Source organism: Equus quagga, chromosome 6, assembly GCF_021613505.1.
Source record: "Equus quagga isolate Etosha38 chromosome 6, UCLA_HA_Equagga_1.0, whole genome shotgun sequence".
NCBI lineage: Eukaryota > Metazoa > Chordata > Mammalia > Perissodactyla > Equidae > Equus > Equus quagga.
The window spans coordinates 19485442-19511521 of NC_060272.1; positions in this window are offsets into that span (position 1 = coordinate 19485442).

The following is a 26080-nucleotide window of genomic DNA, read 5'->3' on the forward strand; positions in this document are numbered from 1 at the left end:
ATAAAGGATTTACAACAGAAATGCTTACAACCTCTTAACTATGGCACTTTGAGCAGCAATATAACAACATATTATAGCAGTAAACACTCAATCAATAGCAACTCATTAAATTCAGAAGCATCAATTGAATCACGGAGAATCTACATGTTTTCAATGGTCAGTGGTCTTGTCCATCAATGTCTAGTTCAGTTCTTAAGCTGCATCTGACAAGCTACAGTGGGTTTCGTTAAGAGACTTGTGTGTAAGCTAATGTGAAGGCCATCTGTCATTTTAATATATGATCAATACAATCTATAACCAGTGTTCAGACTCATTTACTAAAGGAGAAAGGAGGAGGTCAATGCATGCCCCAGTGACCTGCTTATTATTTCCCACAGGTCTCGCTTGTACTCTCTCTTTAAAACCTAAAGTGACTTCTCTTTTTCCAACATAAGACTAAATATAACCACTCATAGGCTGGAGGAAACTGTTATGCATTTGTCCTTTGATCTGTACTCTTTTCTTCTTTTTCTTATTGACTTCTCTTCTCTCTGGTTCAAAGGTATAATCCAAGGGAACACCACTGGGCTTAAATGAATGCAATGTCTTAAATTCCTTAACACTATTTGCTCATCTACAAAATTGGGATAATATAACTTACCTTGTGCACATAGAGCACAAATAACTGTTAGCCAGTTTACCGAAATACTAAAAGTAGATGTGTCTATGAGGGAAATTCACATATATGATAATGACTCAGGAGCCAAATCCTACCATTTGTGAGCTTTTGAGATATCATATCAATAAAGTTATGAGATAAATACTTTTATTTAAATAGAAAATAGTCTTCATCAAGATATCCAACGTTGTCCTTAGAATCTACTAGAAGGCCCTCCATATTGAGTAAGTAAACAGTATTGTAGTAAACTCTGAGTAAGTTGAAAATGTGACCTGCCGTTTTTGACGGCCGAATTGGATATTAAAGCTATCTCACACAGAAGGCGGATGGAGAAACTTACAAGAATTCATCTGCCTTCAGAGGTACCTGCAAAAGGACTGTTGGAAAGACGCATGATGTCCACAATTATTTGGGTGGAGACACTTAGAATAAAATGCAACTAAAAATTAACCAAATGTAGGTGGTTCTAAAGAAATATTGTTAGTTCTAAGTTTATAAAAAATTATTACTTTTTTTTATTATTTGAAAACTCTTACTTGAAATTATAGTGAGCAAAATATATATGTTGAAGTTAGCTGATTTTGCAGAAAGATGAAAGCCAGAAATTATTAAATATTTAAAATTTCAAATGAAAATTGAGGTATCCCTATGACGTGCCTTTATACAGCTACTACATTCTTTATGACTCAATCTTTCAATGTTATTAAGTTAGATGTATGTGCTGAGTCAATACCCCATTTTGAAGAAACAATTACATGACAGGTTAGGGACCAATATTTTCACTGTTTTGGACTAATGATAGATAAAATGAATATTCCAGAACTTAGAACTCAAAAAAAAAAAAAAAACCTGACTAAATGTATCTAATGGATTAAAAGGTGTTTTTCTAAAGGCCTAATTGTGTTCATCAGTAATGCTGAATGCTTTTAGAGTTGTTTAACACATAAATGATGAGCCCAAATTTATAAAGCAGAAAATTTCAATTAAAAAGGAAAAGCAGCAATCATATTCTTAAAAAATTCAAATAATGGTTTAGAGTGTAAGCTACTTAAAGGTAAACTTTATGTTAAACTTGACATTTACAGAATCCATGTATATAATTTACTAACATGACTTTGAAATATTGAACCATTAGTTTTTACTTGTTGATGATCAGCCTAGAGAATTTTAAAAATGACTCCACCAGTCAGGAATATCAAGAGTTAAAAGCCGTGTATTCATGATCAATGAAGTGAATAATGGTGGTACGCAAGACTAGCCAAGGACCTAGAAATCAATGCGATTTTACCTTCGTGACCAGAGGATTCAGGTTGTTCAGAAAGGCAAGGCCATCTGGAGTGGCAGGCTGGCTGGAGGGAAGGTTTCAGGACCATGCCAAATCTCTATAAACCATGTGAGTCCAAATTATGAGGGAAAGAAACACACGATAATTTCAGATGCAAGCTTTACCAAGAGACCTTCTGCACCACTGATTCTAGAGGACCGAAATTCAAAATAATGGTTCTGATGTGACTTAACATTTTCAAAGGTGCCAGGTGTGCTGTAGAGATGTAACCAATGTGTGGAGATGTCAAAGATGCTAAAATATGAAGAGCGTGTGGTTCTTGCTACTGGCATCTCAAAGTGTAAATCACCTCTTAGAAGACTTGAGTCAAAAGACCTGCATTGTGTCTCTGCTGGACTAACAGAGTCCTGATTTGCTCTGGGCAACTTTTCCCATACAAATAGGGTCATTCTCACGTAACATGCTGATCGATATCATGGGCCAAAATTCCAAAACGAATCTCAAAACAAGTCTCAAACGAATCTCAAAACAAGTCTCGAACGAATCTCAAAATTCCAAAACGAATCAGTATGTGCAGACATACAGGGGGATGGATATCTATAGGTATATCTATGTCTGTAGGTCTGTCTGTCTATCTCTCTCTCTATCTATCTATCATCTATCTATCTCTCTGTCTCTATATAAACTTCACTAATTTTTTCTAGCCCAGAGGTTTGTTACAGTCTGAATCAGGCTCATTGTCTTGTTATTGCAATACTCTTCCCAATCTTTCTTTCATCTCTACCACCTTCCCCATTGTTTTACACACTACATTGAAGCCAGAGACATTTCTAAGGTACACATTAGATCATGTTCCTCCCCTGTTTAAAACTCTTTCCCTATAGGACAATGTCCTAACTCCTTATCAGAGAAGACAAAGACTTTCCCTACAGGGCCCCAATCTCTGATCTAGCTTCATCTCATGCCATAGCAACCTGTGCTATATTTGCACAATATGCTGGAAGTTCTACTAAATGTCATGCTACTTTTTATATCTGAGTTTTTGTTTACAGTGCTATGACTTCCAGAAAACCCAATCTCAGGTTTCCTGTTCACATTCTCTCCCAAACCTGAAAGGGACAGAAGAGAGGGCACATATTCTTCTATCCAGACAACTCATTTAACACCTTTCTTCTGAAATCTCATATTTATCTCTAGAAGCAGAACCAACCACTGGTTCAATGGAGCCCTCAATGGAATATACAGATATGTCTAGCATCAAAAGCAATACATGGCATATTTTCTCGCTTACATGTCTATGATTACTAGATAGAAAGAAACTTGAGAGGCAGAATTCAGTTTACCAAACTTTTTGCCCAAATACTTGGCACAAAATAAGACCACAGTGAACATTGGCTGACATGAATTAATAATTAGTTGATCATACCATACAAAAAATAAGAAGTGGAAGTTAACTCTAAAGTGATGCATGGAAACACGACCACCATGGTATTATTAAGTTCTGTCTCTATGTGGAGATAATTATTTTTTAATTATTATTTAAGTATATTTACTATTTATAGTTTAACCCAAATTTCTCCTAATTCTCTATCCACAGATTCACTTGACTCATTTTCTGTGTTTCTACTTACATTTTGTTATGGATTTTCATTGTCAAATCACACCTGCAGTAATTCAAAAGCTAGCTTGTACATTTTTTCTTCCTTACTCTACTTTAATTCATCCTAAGAAGAACAATGAGGATAATCAGTCAGAGCTTTAATCTTTAGCTCTTTGCAGGCATACCCAAAATCTTTAGCTCTTTTTGTTAAATTCAAATATACTGTAACTGCTATTCCTTAAACATCTCTATTTGGATTTCCAACAGCACCCCCAGGTCATGTGTCTAAACCCCTAATCATCTTTTACCAAAAAAATTCACATTTCCCTCTTTCTGACATTGGCTCCACTATTCTTTAAATCTCTCAAACTTAAAATTCTGTTTTCATAATCAAGCACTCTATGATGTTCCCTGAAAAGATCAGCTCCTAAGTCTTATAGCTGATATGTAAACAGTAGTCTGTCTTTTTGTCCTCTTTTTTCCATCTTCATTTGTTCCACTCCACTTCAGATACTCATTACCTCTTGACTAGTTGGAATTACCTATTGGAATTATCTCCCAGATTGTCTCCCTGTTCTGAAATCTCCCTGCTGTAATAACGTCTATGACGCTAGATTGGTCTCCCTAAAGTACAGGTTGCATTGTGATTTTCAAGTCCAAAAGTCTTGTTTAGGCTTCTATATCCCACCTACAAACTCAACCCCTCTGGCACTAAGGAACAATTATACAATCTCTTCTCAGGCTGCCTTTTCAATATTTTAGCTCGACACCTTTGCACTTAAAGATATCTGCCTTTATTAATGCAATAAACTTTTGTTTAGTGCCTACCAGGATGGAATGATCTTAGGGATAAACGGAAATAAGTATAGGAATCAGGTGGCTTTCACCTGTGAGGACCTTCTTCTAGAGCGGGGATATATACTTATACATACGCACAAATATACCCAAATACATAAACGATAGTCATGGTAAAATCAGTAAAACTAGTAAGGCTGATACAACTGATACAGACAATGTAGAGATAATGCCTGTCTCTGAAATTAAAAAAAAAGAAATAGATTTGCAAATATTTGAAAGGAGGAGGAAGGCTATTTTGATACTTGGGCTGCTTTTTTTTTTCCCAATGTATTCTACCTGCCTTACAACTCAGTAGCAAAAAACCCCAAATAACCTGATTAAAAAATGGACAAAGGACCCTAATAGACATTTTTCCAAAGAAGACATACAAATGGCCAACAGGTACATGAAATGGTACTCAGCATCACTAATCATCAGAGAAATGCAAACCAAAACCACAGTGAGATATCACTTTACACCTATTACGATGGTTAACATCAAAAAGACAGGTGATGAGTGTTGGCAAGGATGTGGAGAAAAGAGAACCCCTGTACAGTGCAGAGCTATCTGCACTCCCACGTTCCCTGCAGCAGTATTCACAGTAGCCAAGGTATGGAAACAACCTACATGTAATCTACACATGTGTTTATTATATATAACATATATGTAATGTTCCATTATGTCAATGGAATATCACTCAGCTCTAAAAAAGAAGGAAATCATGCCATTTGTGACAACATGGATGAAATTTGAGGATATTATGCTGAGTGAAATAAGCCAAACACAGAAAGACAAATATTGCATGATCCCACTTTTATGTGGAATCTAAAATAAAAAGGCCCAGCTCACAGTAACAGAGGGTAGAATGGTAGTTATCAGAGGCTGGGGCATGGGGAGTAAGGGGAAATTAAAAAAAAAGAAAGCGGGGGGCCAGCCTGGTAGCGCAGCAGTTAAGCGCGCACGTTCCGCCTCGGCGGCCCAGGGTTTGCCAGTTCGGATCCCGGGTGCCATGCTGTGGTAGGCGTCACACGTAGAAAATAGAGGAAGATGGGCATGGATGTTACCTCAGGGCCAGTCTTCCTCACCAAAAAGAGGAGGATTGGCAGCAGTTAGCTCAGGGCTAATCTTCCTCAAAAAAAAAACCAAAAAAACCAGAAAGTGGCATGGTGGTAGCCAGGGCCTGGGGGAGAAGGTCATGGGGAGTTGTTGTTTAATGTGCACGGAGTTTCAGTTTTGCAGGATAGAAGCAATTCTGGAGACGAATGGTGCTGACAGTTGCACAACAGTATGAATATACTTAATACCACTGAACAGTACAGTTAAAAATGATTATGATAGAAAATTTTATGTTATGTACATTCTACCACAACAAAAAATTCAGAAAAAAATATTCTGCCTGCTTCTTTTTATTCTCAATCACATTATCACTTTAGACAAACTAGCCAGCTGGTTCCTCAACACTTTCCTTCCTTTGTAGCAAAGTTTGTTGGTTTATTATATGCTTTGTTTGTTATAGGATTGAAATTCTAAAGCACCTCCGTGTGCAGATATCCTACCAATCTTTCAGGAGTAGTCCAGTGGCATCCATGAGGCCTGCCTGGTGCTCTGAGCCAGTGTAATACTATTACAAAATCAATAAACCTATGTCTTATTCATAATTGAGCTCTTCAGTATGGGTCCTAAGGCAGAGAAACTCAAACATGTGATGTGAGCTTGCAGAAAGTCCCATCCAATTGCTCCTCTTCATTAAAAGATCTAAAAGTGACCTTAAGAAGTTCTTTGCTAGGGCCGGCCCCGTGGCCGAGTGCTTAAGCTCCAGCGCTCCGCTTCGGTGGCCCAGGGTTTCGCCGGTTGGGATCCTGGGCGCGGACATGGCAGCGCTTATCAGGCCACGCTGAGGCATCCCACGTAGCTCAATCAGAGGCACTCACAACTGGAATATACAACTATCTACTGGGGGGTTTTGGGGAGAAGAAGAAGGGAAAAAAAGAAGATTGGCAACAGCTGTTAGCTCAGGTGCCAATCTGCAGGAAAAAAAAAATTGTTCTTTTTTCAAAGACATAAAAAACAAAACCTATCAGTGGCTACAACATACAGCCTCCAACTCTGACTTTCTCCTCATGGTCTTCAACACTTAGGTCAATTATTGTTTTTCCTTATCTAATTAAACATCTTTCTAATTTTCAGTTGAAGTTTCTGGCTCTGTTCCAACACACTAATTTGTCACACCCAGCTGGGAATCTCTAAATTTTGAATGGAGAATAAATACTCTGAAATATCTTGAAATTATTTTATACATATGAACTTACTAAAAACATATAGACACGTGTTTACCTCTAAATAAGAAGGACATTATATGTGTATTTAGATGTCTGTAATGACTTGTGGAATTAACATTTCATGTGGCAGCAGGAAATTGATTTATTAAGAATAAATGCTATGAAAATTGATTGTGGCCAGCAAAATCGTAATTCACATAATGTGATCTTCATGGCTATTATGATAAGGCAAGGACCACAGAAAACTGCTCCTGTGGATTTTGACAGACACCATAAGTGAAAGAGTACTATGGTCAAATAAGCTTTAAAATTCTAGGTTAAATGAAGAACTTCACTCCTGGACTTCTGGGACCCTTTAATTTACTTTATGAATGTAATTTCTCAAGAGGTAGATAGGCCATGAATGGCTTCCCAAACCTACTGGACCACATAACCCTTTTTCCACGGAAAACCCTACAGGATTACTTCTCTACTGAACATACTTTGAGAAATGCTGGGTAAGGTGACGCTTTGAGAAACAGAAGAACATAAGCAAAAATGAAAAGAAAATACTCCCTTGAATTATGAGCACTGCAAGAGTTGGTCTTTAAAAAAAGACCTTTCAGCTCCAAGTTATTATTTTTGAATAGCTTGCTTTTCACTAAACATTATTCTCTCTTCACACTCAGACAGCACATTTTCAACATTAACTACGACATGATCCTCGCCTAACAGAAGCATCCCTACCTATGTATGTGTCTTCTCAGATTTCTGATTTTTGAAATAATTCATCAGGAGAGTGATGAAGAGTCAGTGAAGAAATTAAATTTTGAATGCATGCAAAAAATACATGCTAATCTCAATATCTAGAAAAAGTATATGGAATGATAAAAAGCTGTCATCCTTTATATATTTTGAAAAGTGGTCTTTACTGCTGAATAGGGAAGGATCTTAATGATTAGAGTTGTAATTATTAAGGATGTTTATAATTATTTTTATAATTTGTAAGAATTTATGTATAGCTGTTTTATCTCTTTGGAAAAGGTTAAAACTTCTGCCAAAGAGCTGATGCTGATATATATGATACAAAACATATTTCAGTATGGTTGTGGTCAATGTTATTCCCTAAACCAATATATTCTAGAGGTAACACACATCTAGGAAAACATGTCATTTTTCATCCTAGAGTTAGATTTGCCACATAATTCAGAAGGTGGTATTTAGTCTTGAGTATTACTAATACTCTGGAAGCAAAGCTTTAAGTAAAAACAAATACATTTTCTGCACAATTCAAAGAGGAAAAAATACATCTATTTGACATCACACTTCAAACTGAAAACTAAACTTTCGCTCAAACTTGCTACATCACCAGTTTTCTTAATTTCATAGTGAATCCAGTATCCTGTTTAAGGCACAGTTGATAAGATGGAATAAAGTAAAATTCCATGCATCTTCTGGTCCAGATCTTTCTTTTGGTGGATTAGTGTGCAATTCCTGGAGGCCTGAGAGTAAAGCTGGTTCACAAATACCACAGAAGTACGAGCTGCTCAAACAGTCATGTCTTCCTTCTGCATTCTTTTCTGAACTATTTTAGTTTTATATTAATCATGGGAGAAATTAAATGTAATTCAGCATATATTTACTGAACATTCACTGGACCCGGGTACTAGGGATGAAGAAGTGAAACTATATATTCACTGCCTGTAAATTGCAAGTAATCTAGTTGCATAGAGAGACTCTAGGATGTAGGTACACGATGATGGATATTATATAATTTGAAGAATTCTATACTATTGCTTTGGAAGTAAAGGAGGAAGTGACTAATTTTGTCTCCAGTCGGTGAAATCTTCACAGAGGTGGCCTTTGAATAACTACTTAAAATGTTAGGCCTAGCTCAAATCCAGTAGCTTAGCAAGAAGTGATTGACTATTTACAGAAAAATATAGCCTATGTACATGTGAATTTAATCATTTAAATTTTTCATTTATTCATTACTTCAGTCCGTTAATCATTAAATATGTATTTAATGAGCATGTATTACATATTAGGCAGTTGTTTACGGGCTGTAGTTACAGTACTCGGCAAGACAGGTAAGGATGCTGTCCTCATGTAAGTTATATTCTGGGGGTAAGGGAGGCATGGCAACAACATATAGAAAACACATATAGGGATAAATAAAACCATCTGTTAGGTTGAGATTACATACAGTGGAGGATCTAATCAGGATCCTATGGGAGTATTTGGGCAGCACATTGAGAGCTGCTTTTTTTGGGGAGCTCAAGAACAGCTTGTTTGAGAAAGTGACACTAGCGTGGACTTGCAAAGTATGAGAATGAGCTACTTAGACAAAAGGAGGTGTGAGAAGATGAGGGGAAAATGATCAGGGCAAAGGGAAGGTCAAGTTCAATAGCCCTCAAGTGGAATAATATTGCAAAGACCTAATGAAGAAGGGGGATGGTGGGATAGGCTGACCGTGGAGATGGAGGAAGGAGCTAGGATAGGATAGAAGCCTAGACTACAGCAGGGGAGTTTAGTTTCATTCTGCTTCCATTGTGGCGCAGGTATGAGAAGGACTACCTTATTTATGTTTTATACAGGTAACCCTGGTTGCTCTGAGGAGAATGCATGTGGGTGAGGAAGGGAAGTAAAAGGGCGAGCAGGACATCTAGTTTGGAGGCAATTAGTACGTTAAAAAAAATTATTCCAGGGCCAGCCCAGTGGCGAAGTGGTTAAGTTTGCACACTACACTTCAGCCATCTGGGGTTTGCAGGTGAGGATCCTGAGCCTGGACCTACTCTCAGCTTGTCAAGCCATGCTGTGAGGGTGTCCCGCAAACAAAATAGAGAAAGATTGGCACAGATGTTAGCTCGGTGACAATCTTCCTCAAGCAAAAAGAGGAAGGTTGGCAACAGAAGTTAGCTCAGGACCAATCTATAATAATACACCTAGATTTGTTGGTTTGTTTGTTTGAGCAATTGGGTGAAAGAGGCATATTTCTCTGAGTTGGGGAAGACTGAGTGAGTAGCATTTTCTTGTGCTCTTGTGTGTTTCAGCATACTTACATAATGGGAGTTATCACACAGCTACATACAGTGGAGGCCACATCATTACACACAACATTCTTCTTTACGTCGTGCTACCACTCAGGGGCACCTCCTAATGCCAAGCCCTGAGAAAGGTGCTTTACTCACATTTTCTTGTTTAACCTTTACAATAACCCCATGATAAAGGCACTATTTTAATCCCTGTTGTATAGATAAAGACCCTGATATATAGAGAAGCTCCATAGTTTGTGTTGATTCAAGGAATGTGTATCAGGAATTGGATCTTAACCCAGGCCTGGATCTAGTTCCAGACATGGGCTTTGGCTTGTTTAGAAAACCAGGACATGGGTAACACTCCTCTTTCACTTTTGTCACTGAAGGAACTGATTCTGTGTAGTGCTTTGTAGTTTAAAAGTATTGCAAGTATTTTCTCATTCAATGGAGTTCTCACAAACTCTGAAGCAGATAATAAATTTTGAAGAAGAATAAATGGATACCAAAAAATTTAATGCAACTTATCAAGTTCACACTACCAATAAGCAGAATCAATAATGAAATCAAGTCCATTGGATGCAATAGTCTACGCTCATTCCTTAGCACAGGCTAGTGGGTTAAAATGTTGGCTAAGGAGATCAGCCCAGTGGCACAGCAGTTAAGTTCACATGTTCACCAGTTCGGATCCCAGGTGTGGACCTACAAATTGCTTGTCAAGCCATACTGTGGCAGGAGTCCCTCATACAAAGTAGAGGAAGATGGGCACAGATGTTAACTCAGGGCCAGTCTTCCTCAGCAAAAAAAAAGAGGAAGATTGGTGGCAGATGTCAGCTCAAGGCTAGTCTTCCTTAAAAAAAAAAATGTTGGCCAAGGCATGACTCCAATGAAAAAGCGACAGCCCAGGAGGAAAATATAGTCAACTACGCATTATTTGGTTGAAGAAATGGAGATGACATGCTGGTAAAAGCAAAGCAGTCTATGAAATAAACAGAAATTTATTTTAACAAGCAGGCTGTATTTTAAGATATCCTGTACTATTCAAACAACAGCAAAATCAAAGCTTTTTGAGACTTTGTAGAGACTACAAATGCTACAATATGTGTGTACTTTGTTTGATTTTTAAGCAAATATGTTTCTATGCATTTGTCAACAATAGGTAGTTAAAAGAGAATTTGATAAAAGAGCCGATTTGTTGATTCTAAAGCACAGAAACTGAGAAAGAAACACTGTCAAGCCTGTATTTGTCCTTTCTGTATTTAAATTCAACATAAATTATTGATAATAAAATAGCATCTTTTTAAAAACGTTGCTGTGGTGATCACTTTTTAAAAATGTTTATGTGCATTTACAACTGTATTTTTTGTAGAATGGAGAAAAAATAACAAAGTTAATGTTTTTTAGGAAGACTCCAAAATGTTTGCGTTTGAATCACAGTGTATTGGATATTTTTCTGAGGCAGAGTCTAGGGAGAGAGGCACATAAAGTAAAGCTGCTTCTTTGGCAATTTGTTTTCCACTGAAAAACAACCAAGTGAGAAAAAGAAAACATTGAGGACACCAAATTCCCTAATTTGAAAATAATGCTGTATTTTGTAAACACCAAAACAATAGTGTTTATATAGACTGTCAGTGCGAACAGAGGAAAGACTTCATTATTTGTAACTAGAAATGATAGTTTTTTAGATATAATTCTACAAATAAAATAGGATGTTTTTTTATCTTGTTTAGCTTGGAATTAATTATTTGTTATTTTTATCCTATAATTCATCATTTGCTCTTAACAAAGAGAATTTTTAAAAAATTGAGTATATTGTGTATTTATCTATACAAAACTTAGTGTCATCACATGCAATATCTCCTGGTGGCTGTGTCCTCATCCTTGTTGTATCTGATGCAGACTGACATTAACAATATCTATATTATCTGAGAGCTCACAGAGGGATGGCAGTAAGAGGAAGTGCAAACACTCACTGGTGGATCGGCCAGGGCTAACCTGGGAATGAGAAAGGAGTTAATGAGTCTTACAGTCTGAAAAATTCAAAGCGGGAAGGTACCTTAGAGATCTTGCCCAAATCCATCCTTTCTACGTGAAGAGACTGAGAATCAGAGAAGGCATGCAATCTACCTAAGACATGATGTGTTTGTGGCAGAGCGGTGTATGCTGACCACAGGCCCATATTACAAAGAAAAATCTGAGTAGAGATTTACATGGAAACATAAAGAAGAGAAAAGCAATTACTTCAGCACATTTCCCCTGCTGTCTCAGCCATTCTCTGATAGTTAGAGAGCAGCTCAGACACGTAAAACTTTCAGATTTTAGTAGTTAATGTTTAGTGAAGCGATTTGCCAATGTATTCAATTCTTTCCCAAATTCTCGCACCAAAGTTAAACAAAAAGACATATTTTAAATAGAACTAATGGTCTGCTGAAGCTTAACTAAACATCATGTTGTTGCATTAATTTGATTGTTAAGAAAAACATTGTCCATAATGATAAAAAAGAGATAAGGAAAAAAATACATGTTTTGCTGTTTAAAGAAAAAATAAAACACGATCCTCTTCCTTTGCAACCACATGGAGAGTACCTATTGTGCTGAAAGAATTCAGTCCTCAGAGAAATATGAACTTTGATTGTAACAGTAAAATAATCCTTACATTTAAAATTCTAAAGGTTGTCAGCTTCTGTCACATTCTCTTTTCATTATGTAAATATGGCTTGCTTTTAATTTTCATACAACTTGTTTTAATCAATTCAACTGAACAAGATGAAAGTTACAGCTCAGAGAGTGTCTAACCCAAGCAATTTAACAAGGACAGCATTCACAAGTCATGGATGAATGATTTTGAGTAACGATAGAAGTTTCAACTTCCTGTCTATTGGTACCAATGAATGAAAGACAAAATATTTGAAAACAAAGATCATGCACTTACCACCGAAAAACTCAATCCCCTCAAATACAAGTGGGAAAAAAAAGATCAAATTCCAATATAATAAGGCAAATGCTTTGCATATCAGGTTTTGAAGACAAGCACAATATTGGGTTTCAATTGATCCTCTACATTTTCACTGTGATATCAATTGACTCAACAATAATATCATGTATCCCTTTTTGATTCTATGAGTAAATTCCACTGTGGTCCTTCAACTATTTCTACTTCCCTCAAACCATAAATTGCATGATGACACCATTGTTCCTCATGATAAACTTGTACTCAATTACTGAGAACAAGATTATCTAATGAAGAACCCTTCTACTGCCCTCTGTGTCGGTAAGGAAATTTTGGACAAAAAAACAGCAGAAAGAAATTGGGTGCTGGAAAACCTCAGGAAAAACGAGTAAAATCAGTTCTGAGGCAGCATCTTGGTGCAAGGAATAAGAAGCTGGGAGGAAACTGGAGTGGGAAGAACAGACTGTCAGCATGAGAAAGAACCAGGAACCAGATGGTCATGTCAGGAAACGTGTAAGTGAGGCAAACAGTGTCCAAGGAGCAAACCAGTGAGTTATCTGAACCTTGAAGACCAAAATAGGACAGATGTCCTGGTGAGTTCAGCTGAAATGAAACCATTCTTCAGTACATTGTGCAGTAAGTTTTGTAAGAAGCTGTTAGGGACTGACGGCTTAACTTCATCCATTCTTTAAGATGCAAATTATCTTCCAGGAGATTTCTAGATCTAGCATTACTTTAAACTTCAAGATCTTCTTGTTTGCTTTCTTTTCTTTTCTTACTTTGAGTTATACACAGATACGTATAATAGAACTTCCAAATTTACAGGAGGATTAAAGGAACTAGGAAGAAATCTAATCAACAAATCAAAGAAATGATAAAATTAAATCAATAAATACAAAGAAACATATTTGATAAAATTTAGTGGCTACTCCTGATTTAAAAAAATCTAAGTACAACAGTAATAGAAATATCCAAATATTATAAATAAAATGTTTAAAAGTTTGGTGTTTGAAGGAGGGAAAAAAGATGAGAGATTAGCTTAAAACAGTAGCAAGTTTGAGAGTATGAAAGATTTTTATGATGGACATATTAAAGTTGTTTTTTAGATTTATTGGATTATGGTACTTGAATGTGAGTGTAAAATTTCTAGTGTTTGAAAACTCTTAATTTAAGGTTTTGTTTGTGACCAAGTAGAAGATGTCTTTTTGAAAGTGAATGAGAGAATTGCTGTTTCTTTGATTCTAGGTACTCAGATCTCTCATATTGTTCTTTTGATATTTAATAGTTATAGTCAATGGCATATATTTCTATTAAATAATCAAAATTAAATGAAATGTGTGCTGCCACCAAAAATCAGAATCGGTCTCCTCTGCAGAGACAGATTTTTTAGGGTGTTTTTATCCTCTCTCTGTCCTCCACCACACATTCTCACAGAACCCCACCCTACGTCCTCTGCCAATTACTAGGTTGCCCATTACAGTATAGCTCTCCAAATTTAAGGAATCTTTCTTGATATGGGTATTATAACTTCAAGTCACATGATCGACATCCATCTATATAAATAATTTGTGGTCTAATACTCTTTTACAACACTTTTTCTTTACCTATCTTGAGACCTTTTATTTATTTATTTCTAATTTTCATAAGGTTACAATATTCTTCCTTGGATTTTCCTTAGACAAGGTCTGATACTTTTTCCTTTTCAAGCAATTTGTTTTATTTGTCTGGAAGCTTGTAAGATTTACCCTTAATTTAAGGCATTTTCCTATGCTATGACAAGGTAATTTTATTTTCCATTAATTGCTCTAGGATCCTAATGATATCTTGGAATCTGAGTACTCAAGCCTTTAAGGGACGTTTTCTTCTACTATTTTTTTGATTCTTAATTTTCCTCCGTTTATTTTCTTCTTTCTGAAATGGTCTATAATTTGCATGGTAGTTGGATATTATTTATATATTCATCAATATGTTTCTTCCACGTTTCTTTTCTCTTGTTATGTTATGTTTACATATTTTTTATGTTTCAAAATTAATTCTCCATAGTACCATTGTATTTTTCAATTCTACTAAATTTTTACACTTTAGAAATCCTGATCTTTATTTCCAGAAAGTTTATTTTGAGCTCTAATTGCATGACATTGAGTTACTTTTATCCTTGGTTTTTAATGTTTTCTTCTCCCTCTTCCATTATTTCTACTCAATAGGAGCAATATGTTCTAATTATTCTGTTTAGTCTCTCTTAACTTACTGAGCTCTCTTTCTTCTATTCCTTTGACTAGTTGGGGTGGATTAGCAGCTCCCATGTTGGTCAAGTGGTAGGAGTTTCTCCCATAGTCATCACTAGAAAGCTGAAGAATATTTGCTCTTTTTTATTCCAGTGGGTCTAGACAGAATATATGAACAGTCTGTGACCCATCTCTGGAGTTATCTGCAGGAGGTCTCCCTGTTCTCAACCCCCTCCAAGTGCTGGTGAGAGAGAGGTAGTACCTGCATAATACCACAAAATGGGAACAATTCTGACTACACCTAAGCCCCAACCAGACTTCTGGTACTTGCAAAATTGGGGTGCCTGTGCAGGAAGGAAAGTTTCAGTTCTACTCCATATCATGAGAGAACATACTTGTACTTGCCAGTTGTTTAGCCTCAAGAAGTCTTTAAATCTGCAGTCTTTGCTCTGGTCTCCATGGCCCTTGGGCCTCAGTTTTCCTCCCCAAGGAAGCAATGAGATCCTGAACCAAATCTCTCATCTGGAGATTTCATAACCTCAGACATATGGGAGTCTCTCTCCTAAGGCTCCACCAATAGCCTTGTTTTGGTTGTTGAACACTCAAGCAGGATGCTTATAGGGAGAAAGGATCACAAATACACTTTTTAGGCTGCCATCTTTTCAGAATTTAAAATATCTTGCAGAAGTACATCACACTATGTCCATTTCATAATACTTATTCATTCCTTAAGCCCTTTCAATGAGCTTTTGGCTGCAGAGTCTACTGAAGCTGATCAAAAGTGAACACATATCAATGGTATTTGACATTTTAAGAACTCTCCTTCCTTTGGCTTTCATGACATCAAACTAAAGTATTCTTGATATTTCTTATGACTCAAATCATAATATTCTAAAGCCCAAAACATTCAGTGGGCACCATTGCTCTTGTTATCTCCCCTGAGATAGAAAAAACCTAAATATGTGGTATTCAAATATGTTCTACCCTCTGTCATCAACTTCCTCTAATCTTGTCTATAAAAGGTTATCATACTTTGTTATTATTATACTTATGTTTCCATGTATATAGGAGAAAAGAAAACAGTAAAAAGTCGAGTGACTTAAAAATATATGTGGAGATTTCTAGTTTCAGATCCAATACGTAAGGAGCTTGGAAGTTACTACTTCTAATCATACACAAGAAATAAGCTGAACAAACTGAAAATCAACAGCTCTTCTTAGATCTATCCAAAAATTGAGATCATAGCAAACCACTGTCCCTCAAATTGGAAAGACAGACAAAAAGATACAGAGAAACAGAACTTGCTGGAACTGAAGCTCATGAGCAAAAATTCCCCTAAGAACCATTACTGGGGTAACCTAACTATAATTGATGAATTAATGGAGGCTCAGCGTAGATAAGAATGAGAGTTAAAAACTCCATAGGATCTTAGTCTTACGGCAACTATCACACTTTTGCGAGTTTCACCTCCAGGAACCCTGCCAGGTTTTCACAATGAAGATCAGAGAAAAATGTCCTCATTCTTCTGGCAGAGGAGGGAGAAAGTAGCTGTTGTGAAATAAGCTGAGATTATTCCTTTCGTTTTCACAATGCTTGCATTCAAGAGAATCTATTTCACCATAGCCTAATGGACCTTAAGGAAGACAAATATCTAACTCCAGCCAGATTTTGTGGAAATCACCAAACATTATAAAGTTTTACATGGAAAGGCAAAAGATCCAGAATAGCCAACAGAATACTAAAGGAGAACAACAAATTTGGAGGACTGACACTACCCAAATTCAAAACATATTATAAAGCTACAGTAATCAATACAGTGTGGTATTGCAAAAGAACAGACAAATTGATCAATAGAACAGAATAGAGAGCCCATAAATAGATGCATACAAATATAGTCAACTGATCTTTGAAAAAGAACCAAAGGCAAACAATGGAGAAAAGATAGTTTTTTGACAAATGGTGCTAAAATAATTGGACATCTACACACACACACACACACACACAAAGAATCTAACATAGATTTTATACTTTTCATAAAAATTAACTCAAAACAGAGCATAAATCTAAGTGGAAAATGCGAAACTATAAAAGTCCTAGAAGGAAACGTAGGAGAAAATCTAGGTGAACTGAGGTTGGGTGACGATTTTTAGACACACCACCAAAAGCACAATCTATGGAAGAAAAATTGATAAAGTAGACATCATTAAAATTAGAAACTTCTGCTCTGCGAAAGACGATGTTCAGAGAATGAAATGGCACGCCACAGACTAGGAGAAAATATTTGCAAAACACATAACTGTTAAAGAATCAGTATCTAAAATATATGTAAAACTCTTGAAACACAACAATAAGAAAAAAATTCAATTATAAAATGGGCAAAAGACCGGACCAGACACCTCACCAAAGAAGACATAGAGATGGCAAATATGTTTATAAAAAGATACATAACATCACATATCATTAGGGAATTGCAAATTAAAACAGCAGTGAGATATCATTTCACATCTACTAGAGTGGCTAAAATCTAGAATACTGACAACATCAAATGCTGACAGAGAGGTAGAGTAATAGGGACTCTCATTCATTGCTGGTGGGAGTGCAAAATGGTACTGTCACTTTGGAAAATAATTTGGCAACTTCTTACAAAACTAAACATACTCTTAGCAAATGATCCAGCAATCTTGCTCCTTAGTATTCACCCAAATTAGTTGAAAACTTAAATTCACACAAAACCTTCAGGTGAATATTTGTAGCAGCTTTATTCATAATTGCCTAAACTTGGAAGCAGCCAAGATGTCTTTCAGTAAATGGATAAACATAAACTAGGAGTCATTATACAATGGAATATTACTCATTAATAAAATGAAATGAGCTATCAAGCCACCAACAGACGTGGAAGAAATTTAAATGCATATTACTAAGGGAAAGAAGCTAATCTGAAAAAGCTACATATGATATGATTTCAACTATATCATTCTGAAAAAGGCAAAATTATGGAGAAGGTAAAAAGATCAGTGGTTGCCAGGGGCTTAGCAGGGAGGAAGGCAGGAATAAATAGGTGGAGCATAGGGGATTTTTAGGGCTCTGAAACTACCCTGTATGATGCATGTAATTACACATTTGTTAAAACCCATAGAATGCACAACACAAAAAGTGAACCCTAATGTAACCATGAACTTTAGTTAATAATAATGCATTAATATTGTCTCATCAAGTGTAACAAAAATCTCACACTAGTGCAGGATGTTAATAATACAGGAACCAATGGGTGGGGGGAATGAGGGAGGATATGGGGACTATCCTTTGTCTCAGCATATAATGGAGCACTCCTAGAAGAAGTGTTAAGAAGCCAGGTAATACATCCTCATCATCTTTATACTGAGTCAGGAAGAAAGCCAAAGAAGCTATAATTAGTTTATATTTTTATTTCTGTGTCTTGGGACATGCTAAGGGAAAAATATTCCTAGCATACTTAATAATGTAGACTTCAGTTGAGCTATACATGAAATGGAAACCATTTTGAGCTGCAAGACTGGTTTGTTTTGAGGTAGCCAATCATTTTAACAAAAACAATTAATTTCATTTTTTATATATACATATAATAGAAAAACAAGGGGCCACATACAATAATAAATTGGTTTGTGGTGATAAAGCATTGTAGGATGAATCAGAAGACCTGGGTTCCAAGCTTATTTTTCATGTCTTATTTTTGCGACTACAATGCAAGCAACATCTGAAACTGTATCAATCAACATCAACAAACAGATAGTGATCCATCAGCTCATTGCTAAAGCTTCAGGTGATGGGTATACAAAAACAAAAAGCCTTGGTCATTTCCAGGGACCATTAATAAATTTATGGTCTACAGCAGTACTGTCCAATAGAAAAATAAGGCAAGGCACGCATGTCATTTTAAATTTTCTAGTAGCTACATGTAAAAAAAAAATAAAAAGAAATAAGTAAAATTAATTTTAAGAATATATTTCATTTAAGCCAATGTACCAAGTATTGTCATTACAACGTGATAATGATGTACTTTACTTTTTTTTTACTAAATCTTTGAAATTCAATGTGTGTTCACAGCACACCTCAATTTGTACCAGTCACATTTCAAATGCTCAGCAGACACGAGTAGCTAGTGGCTACTACATTGAATAACATGGATCTAGAGGTAGAATAGATTTGGGAAAAACATAAAATGATAATTTGTTTGATGGATGCACAGATGGCAGAACACATTTCTATGTCATCTTAGGGATTTAGAGAAAGTTTCACAGATGATAAGAACTGAGTGAAACTTGAAGGCTGTGTAGAGACATGGCAGATATCAAAAGAAGAGCAGCCTGTGGGGATACTTGAGCAGAGGGAGCACTCCAAGTGAAGGGAATAGAAAAACAAAAGCCGTCTATACTGTTCAGGGAATGTTGTGCACCTAAATGGGGTGTTGAATGGGCAGAGGGAGCTGAAGCAAGCAAAGCACAAGACCAAGATGGATACTGAATCTGGGGATAGTGTTCCAGAAAAAGCTTTTCTGAGAGGGTTAGAAAACTGTCTCTCTGCCCTCGTACTGCTTTTAAGTAAATATGTGACCTGATTTAAGTCACTTAAATTTAGTATCTCCAGTTCCTAGTTTAGACAATTGTAAAATCAAGGAATTGAACTAGATAATCTCTAACTTTCTTTCCAATTAAAAATGCAATATGCAAAATCGCTAAATATGAATTAAAATGGTTCAAGATTTAAATATATTCAGAAATGTCAAAGTTGGTACTGTATTTAGAAGGTGGAACAGTATAATTATGTAACATGGCTATTTAAGTCTATTCTGGGAAAACATTAAGATAGTGACTGAATTTTAAAATAACAGCCAATGCTATATTCTCTAAGTGTCATAATTTCCTACTTCCCCTTTTCCTGGAAGGGAAAATTATTTTAACATAGTTAATCATGGTATTTTCTCTCGTTTTTTTTATGATTAATAGAGTCTGAATTTAAGCCCACTAAATCTCTGTATATTTTGCTAAAATACATTATTCAGAAGTAAACATGAAAATATTATATTGGCTTACTCATAGGGAATCAACAATAATTTGTATTCAATTTCTATGTCTATTTCTGTACATTCAAGACCAGTTAAATAGTGAAGAAAACTGTGGAAATTTAAAAGAAATTAACCACAAGGAAGGATCTAAGCGAATCAAAATCATCTGTGGGCTGACATTTCATCAAGACAGTCATGCCTATCAGTCTTTCCTAGAGCCACCTGGAAGAGAAAGACACTGTCTGGTTTCACAATGATAAAGAAAGATTGTTTATACAAATAAATACCTCTGGGAAATAGGGCCTTGAGAAACAAGCTATGTATGAGGTGAGTAGTCCTAAAAGATAACATACTAGAAATTATCTGGTCAATATATGCTACCTTCTTAGAAACTGGTAGTCAGAGTTAAATTAGGCCATGAAAAAGTAATCATCAAGGGCATCAAACAACCAAAAAAACAAAGAAGGCGAAAATGTATAGTGTTGACAAAGGCATACATATTTTCATTTGAAGTATGAAAACAACTTCAATGATTGAAGATGGAAAAATGCATGTTAGAGAAGATGGAGATGCAGAGATGTGGTGATTGAAAGACCAGAACGATATGGTAATGGCAGATAAAGAATGAAGGAGACAGTTCTCAGGGAGGCTACTGTATAAACAAGGCCATCTCCAATGAAGTCTTGAAAATGAATGAAGAGTCAGCAGAATCCATTAAAAGCATGTTTCTTTTCACAAGTGAAAAGGTGGGTAGAATTCTGCACAGCAAATGAAGCCTGAAGAATTGTCTACTGAATTGAGAATCCGTAAAGAAGACAGTTGATAATAAGGGGATGTATTGCTTGGGATTTCTGCCAAGATTGAATGGGGCCATTTGTGACATTATTATGGAAGTTGTGAGACATAATAGGAATTTAAAGGTAGACACACACACACAAATTGATTGGAAGGAAGGCTCTCAATTTCTGGGAGGTCTGTGATGAGGCAAAGGGAAAAGTATTGTGAACAACGGCAACATCTGGACTGAAAAGAGAAATGAAGGAAGTAGAATTGTGTTTACATTAACTGAGCTCTCTTAGTACAGATACCAACATCTGGCTTTGGTTACATTTATCTGAACATAGTGAAAATGTTTGAACTAACCAAAAAAGATTAGACTAAATTTCATAACAGTGTTTACACAGCAGAATAAATGACAAAACAGATACATGGAAAAAGTGTCTGTTTACACACACATTTCAAAGAGCATGGATGTAACACCACAAGCTACATTATCTTAGTGTGGTTGACATAAAACAGGGTTCCACATAAATTCCTAATGATGGCCATTACAAATTGTGTTAAGTCAAGGTGGTTTAAACAGAGATATCCCATGTCTTTTGTTTATTACTATGATAAAAAGAGTTTGAATGAATTTCTACCACAGTTAAGGGAAAACACGGTTAGGAAGTATATTTACATTTTATTTTCCCACTATCAATAGCATTTCAGGTGACATCTTTATTCCTAGGGATTATAGCTCTCACAAAAAATTTTTCCCCCTCTTCCTTCCATAAATAAATGTATGTGGGGCTTTGATTTGTTAGCAAATTCAGAACAGAGTATTTATCTTTACAGAAACAATCTCAACTTTCCTTGTCCATATTGAATGGGTCTTAGAAATCTCATATAGCGCTAATAAAATGCATTGTTTGTTGCTTGACCTTGTTTTGGAATCTGACCTTCTGCTTTTGTGATTGCAACACCTGATTTTAACCAGGAAACAAAGGCAAGAAACACATACTGGGGAACAAACTGTGATCCCATATCAAGAAAGAGAGCTTATTTGAATACAAGGATAAACAGTTAAACTTTGGGAAGCTTTTTCATTTATTAAGAAATAGTTCAGAAATCCTGGTTCTGGAAAGGAACAACTGAGTTTAAGGGTGACAAGAGCGTATATATACATTGTCTTTCAATTACTTAAACAGATCGTCTGTTAATAGAAGGAGAAGCACAAATGCATTGATCTCTCGTATGTTAAAAAGAATCTAGTCCTATAAAATGAAGGTGTCCTCAGTTAACCTTAAATTAATGGGCTGTGGTTTCAGGACGTTATGATGGGAAGAGTAACTGGATTAAATGCACTTAATATCAAACCTGGGATGGGAGAGAGAATTCAAATAAAAGCACCACCTTTTCCAGTACTTTACAGATTATCCCCTCTCTTCTGGGGCTCTGCTTCCAACCTGTAGCTCTTCTGTGAAGTGGTTGAAGTTTATGTCAAAAAATAATGCGAATTTTGGCAGACGCTAGAAGACTTGGCCTGGGGCAACATTCAGGATGGTTCATCAGTGCTGGAAGATGAAGCCTGATACCATCCAGTCGCTCCAGGAAATAGTTGTTACCTAGCACATGATCTGCCACTTTAAAAACTGGTGGGAACCGTTAATTGGATACATTGTGATTGGAAAACTAAGTTCAATATGAAATCAGTTATACTTTCAGGTTATATTAGGAGTGTTAACAAACAGTATAAAAGCCAATGACAGTTTGATTCTATTTAAGATCTAAATTTCTCTCAGTTTATCTGTTTCAAAAATTAAGCTGAAGGGCTCTATTTTGGTCATTTCTAATCTGTTTAGTCTGAAGCAATACTCAATTTTTGTTAACATTTAACATGAGAATGTGAACAATACGTGAATTTTACTTTTTATATATTCTTATAACACATTGGATTATTAAGAGTAACAAATGTTAAAATAGAGCTAATCTCACCAAGAGATAATCTCTAAAGATAAACTGACTAGATATATTCTCGTCAATTCCTAGAGTAGAGTTCCTTATATACTCACAAATTGATTCTAGGTTCACAATTGCCAAACTAATGCCACTTATTTGTTTTAAAGAAGGATTTTTTGGGGAGTCACAAACTCTGCTTAAGCCTGCTCAATTCTGAAAGTGAATTGTGTGTTTCTAAGCATTTCAATGTAAAAGAAGAGTAGAAGAACAGATGTGTACTTGGACAGTTGTGTCATTAGGCAGCATAATAATAAATATACAGCAAGATTATAATCCTAGGAAATAAATAGGCACTAATATAGCTGTCATAAATAGTTGGGAAATGAAAAGAAAATTGCACTCATAGCAAAAGAATATTATACATCTATATATCTTCAAAAATTCGGTATCTAAATACCAACATTCGGAAATGATAAAACTGTAGATACTGTGGTTGAATTTATAGAGTAGACTTTTGTAAAACTCGATCCAAGTTTTGACTTAAAACCCACTCTACAGTCTTACATATGAAACTTCTTTTTGCTGCATTTGTGAAGTTGTTGTTTGACTGGTGATACAGACCAACACCTTCTCAATCACTAACTACGCATTCTAAACAGGTATGACAGTACCTTGCTCTAACATGATCAAGAAAGTTAATGATTTATTTATTTTTATTAAGAAATTGGTGGGCCTGATTTCTTTCCTAAGAGGTTTCCTCTAAGAATTCCAGAAATATAAATTGTGTAGGTAGATTAAAATTAAAAACAAAATCGAACTTACTTTTGAGGGAAAAAACTGATTCTGAAGAAGTAATATTAAATTATTTCTGACCTAGCATAATTCTAGTACTTAAATAAAATTCTGTGAAAGCAATAATGATAATTTAACTTATTTTTTTCTCATAAGATGAAATTTAAACTTATGCAATAAAATCAGCAAGATGAATCAACCATATTTGGAGTTAAAAAAAACCAATTTACTCTTTCTTAGCCTCCAACTCCATTTATGAAACACAAGGAAATTGTTCAATTAGGCCAGTCTTATTACTTAAAATGAGAGTAACAGGAAGGGGGAAAATAGATTTTTCCAATGTGGTCTGTTATTCTTTAATTATCTTACTGTAGAAGATTCTCATCATATGGTAGAATTTGATTTCAGACAAGATATACACTATTCTGACCGCAAACTGACCTAAAATTTTTTAGTTCTGAAAACATATGTGTAGTAGGAGCCTGAAGAAACTAAGCTAAAAAGAAATCTCACAAGGCATGCAAAGACACATTGCCTATTACTTTCTGCGTTAGCAACATCCCAACAGATGTGAAAGGGGAAAAATAACAATAGAAAAAGAATGTTTTACAGGAATATGTATTGTCGAATCAAGGACAAGTTTTCACCCAAGCTCCTTTCCCTGTAAAAACGAGAAACCGTGGAATTTATTTGAGGGAGGGCTGGGCGGGTGAGAAGGGTTGTGGTGATTTTTCAGAGAATTTACGAAACTGGAAGAGTCATGTCTGGCTAAAGTGATACATGGCTGTTATACTAGTATGGCTATAATACTGAGGCACTCTAAGGACAAATTTTTGGTAGCAGAAATAACGAGGTTCATTTGCTACTTTATCAGATTTGACTATGGTTCTTTGATTATCTTAAAGATTTTCTATTAGAAAAAGAAAATCAGGAATGGCATTTTGTCCAATGAATTCTAAGGAGAACGTGTGATTTGGACAGTTAACAATCTCCGTTTGGTCTAGTGAATCAGGGTAGATGTGTAGTTGACTCTGTGCTTGTGATGCTAAGTTAATATAAATCTTACCATAATTGTTTGAATTATGAAAAATTAATTACAATCCTCAGGACCAGGATTGGATGTTTTATATAGCTATCTCTAATTACTCCTGACCTCTCTCAAGGTAGATTTTATTATCTCATATTTTATAGAAGAGGAAATCAGGCTTCAGATATGCTCACGGTTACTTTGTTAATAAGTAGCAGAGCTGGGATTAGAACCTTTTTCAAAACCCATGATATTTCCATTATGTCACATATCATCTAAGTACATATTTTTTTGGCTTAGCCTGTTTATATGGATTCAAAGTGAAAATACATAATGGGAAATATGAATCATTTACTGAGTAGCAATTTTTATCATTTCTGCTGAAGACAACTTTAAAATTGGCAAGCAATCTGAACTTTATATTTAAAATATGAAAGACATTCTGGAGTTAAGGCATTCCTGACCAAACTGGCTTTTCTTTGTGTGATTAAATCACACTCTGGAATTCTAGTCCTTATTTCTAACAAAACAAATCAATGCTTTTTTTGTTATTACAGTAAAGGACCTGCCTATATCCCATTAGTCTTTTTCCTTTTGTTCTGTAATCTAAAAGAGAGATTTGATGGAATGTTTTCCCTTTGTGTTTGGGAACTCTCAACTGGAGCCCATGCATTGCTTAAGTTTTCTGCAAATATATGTAACATTTTGCATAGGCCCGTTAGATTTCACTGGATTACAAAGGGGTCTCTGACTGAAAAGAAAGTTAAAAACTACTTACTGCTCCAGTAGACACGTGGTTTTCTCTTGAGAGTGTCTACATAAATAAACTGGGTGAAAAATGCAATGATGTTTAGTTGTATCTTGTCAAACAGAGGCAAAGTATTTTCCTTTTAAACCATACATGAACTACATACATTTTATAGTCATTTTTTTTTTCTTTTTTTGGTTCAGATCCTTTGAAATAAGCTGACATCTTCTCCCTGCAAAGAACTTTGGGGACAAGACTTTTGCAAACTCTCTGGAACAATGCTGTGTTATTCCAAAACTGGAAGAAAAGTAGAGGTGAAATCTATTTTATACTGAGATATATAGTCAAAACTTACCTTGAATGAAGAAAAAATCAAGAGAAAGATAAAGAGATATGATAAAAAATAAAAATAATTTTGATACAAAAAAGATAATAGGGTGAAAAAGAAAGATAATAGGGTGGCATCTTAAGTGTTTCTAATCAAAGATTCAGCTAGGTGCCCATCTGTGTTAACTAAATAGCCATTTCCCAAATTTATCCTTGAACTAGATATTTAATGATAGTTTTATAATGGAAATGACCCCTAAATAGGACATACGGAGTTTTTTCCTTGCCTCATTAAACCTGGAAGAGGTGAGTGTTATGAGCCTCTTTGATTTCCTTCCATAAGGCAGTGACTTGATAGCATGTGTGAATAAGGCATTTGCTTAATCCATCATGCTGGAATGTTTTTTTCCCTAGACAATACTAATCCCAAATTATATACACCCCTTTTATTACAGAGACTCCAGTCCATCACTTCCACAAGAGTTGGTTCCTTTCTGAGCCCAGCAGTTGAAAGTAGGGTGCAGAATAATCATTTTCTGAGCACTTCAACAACGTTCACAGTATATAGAAAGGCAC